The sequence below is a fragment of the Manis pentadactyla genome, chromosome 6, assembly GCF_030020395.1.
Source record: "Manis pentadactyla isolate mManPen7 chromosome 6, mManPen7.hap1, whole genome shotgun sequence".
In the NCBI taxonomy this organism is placed as follows: Eukaryota; Metazoa; Chordata; class Mammalia; order Pholidota; family Manidae; genus Manis; species Manis pentadactyla.
In genome coordinates, this window is record NC_080024.1 from 128450577 (window position 1) to 128461250 (window position 10674).

The 10674-nt window shown below is 36.6% G+C and overlaps 1 non-coding gene across 1 annotated transcript; it reads left to right on the forward strand.

Annotated features, from left to right (window-relative positions):
- Positions 1-1275: 1275 nt before the first annotated feature.
- Positions 1276-1466, forward strand: LOC118912222 (U2 spliceosomal RNA). Its single transcript, XR_005024730.1, has one exon. It is a non-coding gene; the product is annotated as a U2 spliceosomal RNA (small nuclear RNA).
- The last annotated feature ends 9208 nt before the right edge of the window (positions 1467-10674 follow it).

Here is a 10674-nt window from a genome sequence, read left to right on the forward strand (position 1 = left end):
ATGCAAAATTCTGACAGATGCATTTGGAATCAGTTCCTAATCTAAAAACCACTAGGGACTTCTCCTAAGCAAGTCACTCTACTCCTACCTTCACGCTAGTACCAGATATTAAATCCATGTCTGCTGACGACTCGTCTGGAGACACGGGGATCTAAAAGCATGGAATTAGAGAAGGAAGGAGAGGGGAGAGATGTAGATCAGATGCAATGAGAGTGATAGAACCCTTTTAATATGATGATTATTACCCCCTATTACACATGGGTTAACTGAGGCTAAGAGAAAGTAAATGATTTATGCAATGACCACAAACTTCTAAGGTGTCTTGTTTGATTTCAGGACTCCCTAGCTTCAAAGACCATATTATGATCACTTCTTAGTAATAAAGAGAGAATACATACTTTGAGTAAATGTCATATCAACAAATCTACATTTTTACACAATTACTTGACATTCAATTGAAAATGGGTTAAAAAACACCCCTCTCCTTTGCCAATTTCTGCCAAAAGAAGGCACATGCGTGTACACACACACACACACACACAGCAATGCTGAGCACCTGGGTATGGGGAGAGAGAAGCAGGGTCACATAGCCACTTTTTGTAACCAATAAAACAGAAACCAGCATTAAGAAGTACATACTTGAGAGGAATAAAGTCCCTATAAGCATCAATTTATAAAGATTCAGGACATATACTCTTACCACCAATACATTAGCCATCAGCCTATTTCCAGAACATGGGAAAATTTTCTCTTAATCACAAGGACACAGTCATGCTCCTAAAAATGAAAATAGTGAAACATTTATGTAGCACTGTCCAATAAAAATACTAGATAAATGTGACACATGTAATTTAAAATTTTCATAACAGACACATTAAAAAAAGAAAAAGAATTAGGTAAAATGTGTTGAAATAAATAATGATAAATATAATTTAAATAATTAGCAAATATAACTTTAAATAAAACTTTATTAACTTAATTGTCTTAGCTTAGACTGTTATAACAAAATATTATAGACTGAAATTTATTTCTTACAGCTGGAGGCTGCAAAGTTCAAGACCAAGCTTCTGAAGAGATTTGGTGTCTGGTGAGGGTTTGTTTTTGGTTCATACATGGCCGTCCTTTCATTGTGTCCTCGCATGGCAGGAGGGGTGAGGGAACTCTCCTCTGGGGTCTCTTTTCCATGGGTACTAACCTCATTCATGAAGGGTCCTCCCAAAGATACCATCTTCAAACACTATCACATTGGAAATTAGATTTCAAAATGTTAATTTGATCACTTCTCAGCCTTTTGGCTAAGATCAAGTGTAGTATCTGTTCTCACCAGTTTAATATCTGATACATCCTCTCTTCGAGGACATTATATTAAATGGATTTTTGGAGTAGGGAGTTGCAATAAGAGTTTGCTCTGTCCACTCCATGTGTCAACCCAGTATCTCTGTATCTCCAGCATTGCAGTATCTCACTAAATAATAATGAGAGCAGTAAGGGAATGGTGCACCTTCTTTGGGAGGGGAGGGAAAAAATATATATATGTGTATATAATATATATATAATATGTATATATAATATATGTATATATATATTAATTTTGGGGGGGTGAGGCCACACACATTCCACACATTCAGTCTATAGTACTCAATATATCCAAAATATTATTGTTTCAGAGTATAATCTATATAAAATGTATTAATATTTTACATTTTTTGATAAATCCAGTGTGTGTTTTTTATACTTAAAATACATCTCAATTCAGACTAGCTATGCTCCAAGTTCTCAGTAGCTATGTGGAGTTAAAGGTTACCATATTGGACAGTTCATCTTTATACCATGCCCCATGAAAAAGAGCTAGAATGGGTTTGTGTCAATATATCAGAATAATATCTCTTCTTCTCCTATTGAGCCTCTTGGTTCATAAATAAGAGATTCAGACTAAACAGAAAGCTGGGGAGCAGGAGGATTGAAAAGGCTAGAGAAAAGGTTCTAGGATAAGTACAGGTTAGTGGCAACTGGCTTCTTCAGGGCAAAGTACAGGTAAAACATTGAAATGAATGAATGGGCTAAGGGAAAAAAGAAGTCTTGGAAGTGAGACTTCTGTAATATGTAGATTTTTGCATGACTCAGAGTATGAGTTAGGCAATAGAGAAGGTCAAAGAGCTTGGAGGGTGATCTGCCCTCCAGAATAATGGAGCCAGAACTCGGAACATGTACCTGGGGCCCAACTGTAGATTCCAAAAGATGTGGCCACTACTTGAGTTGATAGAGGGGGACCAACAGCTGTAGCCATACCTTTGGTTGACAAATATTTTGGCTGAGAAAGATTTTTCCTTGGGGGGAGCAGGGAACTGCATAGAAATAATAATGAGAGCAGTAAGTGAAGAAAAATGAAAATAGTCTCACAAATCAATGGCAAAAATAATGAATTGTTTTATTTTATAACACCATTGAGAATGTGAATTAGAAAAGCTCTAGGTATATCAAAGTGTTAAACTTTTTTCTTTAATAAAACAAAAGAAAGCTAGAAAAAAATATGAGAGAATATCAATATTTCCTCAGGATGAGAAAGATTTTTCTAAGCATAAAATTTATGGAAGAAAGCCATTTGCGGTGTAAGAAACAATCAATGTGTTATATCAAAAATAGAACAGCTCTGAAAGTCAACAAACATCATAAGCTGATTTAAAAACAATGACAAACAAGAAAATGTTTAATACAAATGTGTTTTTACAAATCAATAGGAACAGTAAAAAATAATAAGTTAAAGACATGTACAGACATTTCAAAAAAGAAAACAATAGAAAAATAGATGAAAGGCATGAACAGACAATAAACTGGCAGAATTCAAATAAACTAAAAACTGAATTGTAATATTCAACCATACCAGTAATAATAAAAGGAAACTTAATTCAAAAGATACTGACATAGACATGTCAAATCTATCTAAAGGATTTGTTTACTATAGAATTATATGTACCAGCAAAAAAAGAAAAATGGAATGGTCCTATGTGCTAATGAGAAGAAAATTGGTTAACTTCCAAGAAATGCCCCTCTTCTAGAAAAATGGCTTATGATGTGTTTTTGATGTATAATAAGTAGGAGGAAAATTAGTCTAGAAATATTTATTTGATGTAATTCCAAATAAAAAATGGAATACAAATTCATTTATACATTTAAATTTACTTCGGTCAAAATATGTGTTTATATTTTAATAGCAAGTTATATAGATTAGATTTTATTAAGAATATATATGTATATATACGTTTTATGCATATACATGTGTATATGCATATATATGTGTGTGTATACAAACACACATGTAATAGAAATACACATTTATAGAAAAAGGCTTAAATAAATTAAATTTTTAACATAGTTATCTCTGGGAAACAGTTATGAATTATTAATTTCTATATTTTGGGTTTTTTTGAGTGTTCTAAAATAATCACATATTTTTATCATTATGTTATTACTAATTTTAAAATCCTAAATATGAATAGGCAGTATGTTTAATATGGGGCAAAAGAATGATGTGTCTAACAATAAAACTAATGGGCTCTGTATTGCTGGCTCTCTATTGTTATTACTAAACAAGTACTTTCTGGTTCAGTATGAGGATTACTCATACTACACAATCCAGGGATAGATTACACAATGGACTAAGAATATTATAAGGACCTTGAGTAGGGAGAAACCAGAATGAGTAGGAATTATTGGTGTGTCTTATCCTGGAAATAAAACATGTCCAAATCCTTGAAGAACTTTTGAAAAACAGAAGAAGATAAAGATGGGATTGAAGAACATTATTGGTAAAGACGAAATTGTGGAGCAGCTGTGTGCAGACAGATAACCCCTATTATATATGTGTAGGAAATCTCTCTTCTCTACAAGTTCTCTTCCTCACACAGAATAAACCAAGCGATCTGGTTTCCAGTCTGGTAGTCTTTGGATCTAGGAAGATTGGTGGAAGAGAAATTGTATCAGCTCCCTGGAATAAGTTTAGAAATGCTGGTTGCCCTCACCAAATGAATCTCTCTCTCTGGAATAAAAATTCCAAGGAAAGTATAAGCAATAATTTCAGTTTAGTTAATTTAACTCATTCTTTGCTTGTGTCTTGACCAAAATCATAGGCTACTCATTTGACTAAAGTCTCAGGCTAAACAGGCCTTGTAATTGAATTCTTCCTGGACAGGAGGTTGAGTTCAAGTTATATTAGTAGCATGTGATTCTCAGCTTCAGAGAATATGTCCTTATTGATACAGACATCTCCGTCAACTACATGCAGCTTAATTTCAGTGGTCTCAGTCATCATTCTCATAGAGCTTTTCATAGTTCCCAATCCCGCTCTGTCTTACACTTATACTCCACATATATGCCCAATCCGTTTTTTTCTCTGCATCTAGCTTTTCGGCCTGCCTCAGGGAATTGCACCCAGCTGGTATTTTCTTCTACAGTGGGCCACAGTGCAGCATACAAAGTCCTCAGCCTGCAGAATGGTAAAGCATGATCCAGAGTAAAAGTCTTCTCCAAAGAACTACCTCTCTGCACACACACAGCACAGGTATCTTTGGCTTGGGACACTGAAGACCAGCTGAAAAATAACATTTTTCTTTACAGCAAATTCAAAGCCTACATTATATATACCATCTGACCATTCCCAGAAATCAGCATCCTGTACGCTGTTGTTACACAACCTTTTCACAGGAAACAATCCTCTTTCAATTAATCACAAAGCAGATTTCAGACGGAGAGCCCAACCAACAGCAGGGACTGAGCCAGCGATCCCAACCCCTGTAACTTGATTCCTCGGGTGAACTTGAATCCTCTTCCTGAAGGTGAAATCTGTCTTCAGAGTCCACTGAGCCTTTTAGTCCCTTGAAAGTTCTTACAGTGTCTATAAAAATTTCTGCTCTTAACCTTTCTTGTGTTATAAAAAGCACAGCCACGTTCCTCATAACTATTTGATGTCTTATATAAAACCCTTTATAAAATAAAATAAAAAAATCTCCCCAGATAGCCTCAAAAGAAAAGTTGCCTGCCGTTGTCTTTAAACGGCATGCTTATTTAATATCGACATGAAGATAGAGCCAGCGCTCTGAATTCTGGACTGCCCATGCTGGCATTGAGGGGCACTGTTAAAACCTGCCAGTTGTTAAAATATCCCTTCTACTCCGTGGGGAGACAGTGTCAAGAGTAAAAGCCAGAAAGGGAAATTTTGGCTGGCATCCAAAAACAGTTGTAGAAAAGAAGGTTCTCTTTCCGACAGCATTCTGACATGCTCTCTTCAGTTTTGCCATGAAGTTGAAATCTTCCCTCAGGAGAGATGAGTGTATATATAAAGACAGCAGCAGTGTGGTGGGCTCAGGAATTTCAAACATGGCCCAGTCTGACACGAAGGAAGGAGGAGGGTCGGGGGGAGAGAGAAACCGCTGAGCTTCCAGAAAGGGCTGTCAAAAGTAAGCCATTTCAACAGGTTTGTCTTTGAAATATTTCTCCTGCAAACTCTTCTAGGTGATTCTAATATAATGTGGACCCAGTCCTTGCGTGATTTTATATGAGGCTGTTTGTTTGCTTGATTTCTGGTAGTTTAGATCTGTCATACAATAATACATGTGATCTATGTGATAAAAAGTCTTGCATTTATGGGGTAATTAGCACACAAAATATTAGTGTCCAAAGAGCAGCTAAGAAATGCAGTCTAAATTTAAAAAGCATACCTGGAAGAAAGGAGGGATGAGAGGGAAAATATGTAAAAGACTCCTCCAATCTCAGTTGGCAGTGACTGTCACAGAGAGGTGAGTGACAGGCCTCCATCATCACTCAGGCTTACAAAGTTAGAAATGGTGGGGGTGGGGGGCAGTGTGTCTGTGCGCACACACCAACATACACGAGCAGGTGAGAGCCAGGAGGCCCTCAAGCAAATAAAACTTCGAAAAGGATACCTATGCATTATCTGTTTCCTACCCTCACATGCTATCTCTCCACAGAGAAAACAGCAAAAACTTGGCAAATTGTCTAAATAATTTCATCAATGAATGTTAACAGTAACAACTGGGAATGTGCATGTTCAAGCCTGACCAGCAGTGGGGGTTTAACAAAGTGATCTTCGTTCCATGCTTTCTTACATTTTGAACTGTAAGAACAGGCAGGGTTTCAACCTTAAGGTCCCTCTGAATAACTGTTAGAAAATAAGCAAAGAAATAAATCAGGTATATTCATTGCTAAGGAAGTTGAATTAGATAAGCCTATATAAGTCATCAAAACCCTTGATAGAAATGTAAAGCACAGTTTGTCTATGTAGCGAATTTCTGCTTCTGTTCTCATTTCTTCCACTAGCTAGTTGTTTATCTTCTTTACAACAAAAAATTCTCCTGAACATCAATTTTCTCACTTGTAAAATATAAATAATACTAACACCTACTTTTCAGTATTATGTGATTTCAAAGGGTGTAATGGATGTGTCGTTAGCTGACTATAAAATGTTGCACACATGTTGATCATCAGGAATAGTAGTAATATCTCTGATTCATTTCACTCACAAGATTGAAGAGAAAGGATATTTTATAGCTTCTTAGATTTTAATCAGTTTCTAATGCACTAATTTCATGGTCATAAAATATTAGAGCTGAAAGAGATCTTAGAAATCATCTCATTCAGACTTCCTCATTTTTAAGACCCAGAGAATTTGTGGCATGCTCAAAGTCAAACAGCAAACTTAAAAAGTTACAGACATGCATAACATACAGACAGATACGTACTTCTACAATACAGGCTATTGTGAATGTGCTAAATGTTTTCTTTGATAATATTCTCTGACTTTTTGCAAAAGATTAGGTTAACAAGTCTAGCCTTAAAGAAAATTTCTGCAAAGTGAATTTTCTATTTACCCATTATTTTTCATAACGCAATTTAGAAAAAAACAACCTCATAGAAACAGTAGCCAGAGACATCTTTTAAAGCTGTAAATCCAATCATCTCATCTCCTTGCTTAAGCCTTTCTATTGGCCCTCTATGGCCCTTATTAAAAAAACTCCATACCATCTCCTGCAAGATTCATTTGCTCTGATTCCTGCTAGCTTAGATGAATTTACCTATAATGAAACATCCCTTCATCAATTATACAGTGGCTATACCCACGTTTTTCCTTTGTTTTCTTTTTTGTGATTTAGGTGATGATTTTTCCTCATATCATTGCATGGCACACCTTTTGTCATCCATGTCTCAGCTTAAGTGTCTTCTCCTTGGAGAGACCTTCTGTGACCTCCCCAGTCTCTTATCTATCTCCCTATTTTGCTCATGGCATTTATCCCATCTGGAATGGTCTTATTTATGGATATTTTGAATGGTTCATGTCAGCTTCTGCCACTAGAACATAAGGTACATTGGGACAGCAATTACTTCCTCTCTTACAAACCATCGAATCTCTATCTAGCTAACCTAGCTGTTTAGCACCAGCCTGGCACATAGTAGTACCCACCAAATAGGTCATGAGCAAGACATAATTTGTTGATGAAGGCAAAAGAACAAATGAACAAATGAATGAATGAATGAATAGGTAAATAAGTAGACCACTCATAACTTTTGATAAGAAAGGTGATCAGGACTGACTTCATATCAGTTTACATTTCTGACCTGGTTGTAACACCTTGGCAACCAGGACTATGTTGGCAGAATTATGTGAAGAAATATTTGCACTCGACAGCAAGATGATAGAACTCCAAAGATAAATTCTACTGATGTCAGACTTTTACATGAAACCAGGCCTCAGCATCAGGTAGATTCATTAATTGCATGAGTTAATAAGTAATTTAAGCACCTTCAATATTCAAAGCTTACATTATACAGGGGAGAGAGGAGGAATAAGATACATAACATGCAGTCTTGAACATAAAGTCTATGTAGTTTGCATGAAGAACTACATTATAAATACATAAATTGTGTAATAGTGTAAAATTTGAATAAATACTAAAAATTTAAATGGCAACTGTTATGGACTGAATATTTATTTCTCCCCTAAATTCACATGTTGTAATTTAATCCTCAGTGTGATGGTATTTGGAGGTGGGCGTTTGGGAGGTGATTAGGTCATGAGCGTGGAGCCCTCAGGAATGGGATTAATGCCCTCATAAGAAGAGATAAGAAAAGTTAGCTTTGCCTTATGTGAGGATTCATGAGACTTTGGGAGTCTGCAACCCAGAATAGGGCCCTCACCAGATCTGCCCATGTGGGCACCCTGATCTCAGACTGCTAGCTTCCAGAACTGTAAGGAATAAATTTCTGTTGCTTTTAAGTCACCCAGTTTCTGGTATATTGTTGTAGCAGACAGCAGACTAAGATACAAACAAAGATACATATCATAAAGAAAGTAACTGATTCTGTGTCAGATGAGTAAAACAGTCAAAAAATGCTATGTGTTCAAGAGAGAGGAAAGCATTGCAAATTGGTGCACAGCGTTTAGGTTTACGTAGAAGGGATTTTACTGAGTTGTCTGCATTCATTATTTTAGACAATGAAGGCTGTTTAGATCTCCTCATCTTTGTTGAGTACCAGATAAATAAAGGTGGAAGATTTCATTCCCCTTATTCCACCATGCTCAAACACCTCTATGCTGATCTTAAATGGCTTAGGAAACCATATAAGTACAGCACACTGTCTATGAAAAACTGGGACACAGGCAATGTGTGCCTTTTATGGCCTTTATATAAGCTTTTGGGGTTTCCTATCTCCAGGTACATTTGCAAATGAGAGCAGGACTAGGGTGTTCAAGTCTGCTTAATACTGGGGGACCAATGAATTAGTGTGAATGTGACCATTCAGAAAAGTTTTCTAGCTGGAGTGAATAAACTAAGTTCCCTTGGTTTTCTGTCTTTTACCAGAATGCAGCTTTTTTTTTTAGATAAGGAAATGGTAACAGAAACTTGGTACAGTATATATATTATGCTTTTTCTTCAATATAATCTTAGCATCTCTACTCCAGATGGGGCTGGGTTAGATTGGAATCCTCTTTGGCAGGAATCAAAGTCTCAGGTCCCAGAGATACTTCACCCAGCCAAATTCAAACAGCCACTGCTCTAGGGTAAAGAGCCCAATTCTACTGGGTTGGGATGCTCCTGGTGACCCTTTTACCTTTTCAGTCTGAGTCCTGCTTGTTAGAGTTAGGAAAAGAGTGCATCATCTTTACGTTGGCTCAAGTCTATAAATTAGCACTCATCACAGACACAGATGGTGTTTGTCAAATACTTGGAGGAGGGTTAGAAGAATTGGTAGATGCTTGGATATATTTGTAGCAGATACACATAATTTAATACTTGTCCTATAATTAATTCCTTTTGTTCTAAGCTTCAAGTCCTGTTCTTTCCAGAACATTGAAGAAAGGCAGTTGAAACATAGTTACTGACACAACTGAGACTTGTGTTCCAACCCCAGCTCACCACTCTAGTTTTTTAACTCTGAGCAAGATCTTAAATCTATGAACTTCAGTCTCTCTGTCTTTAAAAAGAATCCTTAAAATTTATCATAAATATAGTTTCCAAGATGAAGACCAATGAATGAGATCATATACGTAATGAACTTATTTACTCTTCATTTCCCCACTGTTTGACAGAATTTTTCTCCCAACCCTGCTTTGAAAACAAGATTTTTTTTGTTGGTTATTGGGCTTTGTGATATTTTCCAAGGCCTAAGATTGTATGAGAATGTGCAGCTTTACAAATCTAATATCTAAAGACTGATATTAGTGGCCTTGCTATTTTTTTTTTCTGACCTCTGTTGAGCGCAGGAAGCTATGCAAAACACTATAGGAGGGGAACTGTTTTCCCACACCCCAATATACCTAATGACATAATGCTTATAATGCTTCTTGGTATGAAACATCATGAATAAATTTTAAAATGAGATTTGATTTCAGTTATTTCATATTCTATGCATTGTGACACTCATTTTGCAAAAATATTCCCACTCATCATTGATTTTTGTTTTCTCAGACAGAACTGCAAAATTGTGAAGGTGGTTAAGCTATTTATTTATTTTAAATCTAAGGCCCTTTCATCTCTCATATCTTCCTCCAATTTCCATCATTCTGTGACTTAGGCTCTTTCTCCTTATCATTTTCACACTGAACCCAGGCTTGGGGGCCATGGAAGAGCTCATCGCTTCCCAGACAAGAGCATCTCTATCTCCCAGGAACAGAATGGAATGTAAGAGTTCACTATCAGCAGAGAAGAGAGGAATGGGCACAACATTCAGAAAAGCTGCTGTGGCAAGTCCTGTGCAAATCAGAGATTTGTGGAAGTGATCACTTTTCTACAGTCTACCTTCTCTCCACAGCACATTCTGCTCATTAATTCATTAATCTTTGTACCACCCCTGCAGCGGAGGTAACTATTATTAGCTTGGGTTTATAGATGGAGGAATAGAACTAAAATACAGGGAAGTTCAACAACTTGACCAGGATCACAGTGGGAGATGTTGTTGGGAGTGAGATGTGAGCCCAGAAGTCTTGTTTCCCAAGGGCCTGTTCTAACAGAGGCATCCCTTCCATCCTGGCCATTAGCATAATGGTTAAGGGAAGCTGTCATTTCATTTCTTGGAGTTGCATTCACCTAAGCTACTGGACTCCCCTGAACACACATACAGTAGAGTTGCTCTAACATTTGCACTGCCAGATGTCTGCATAAT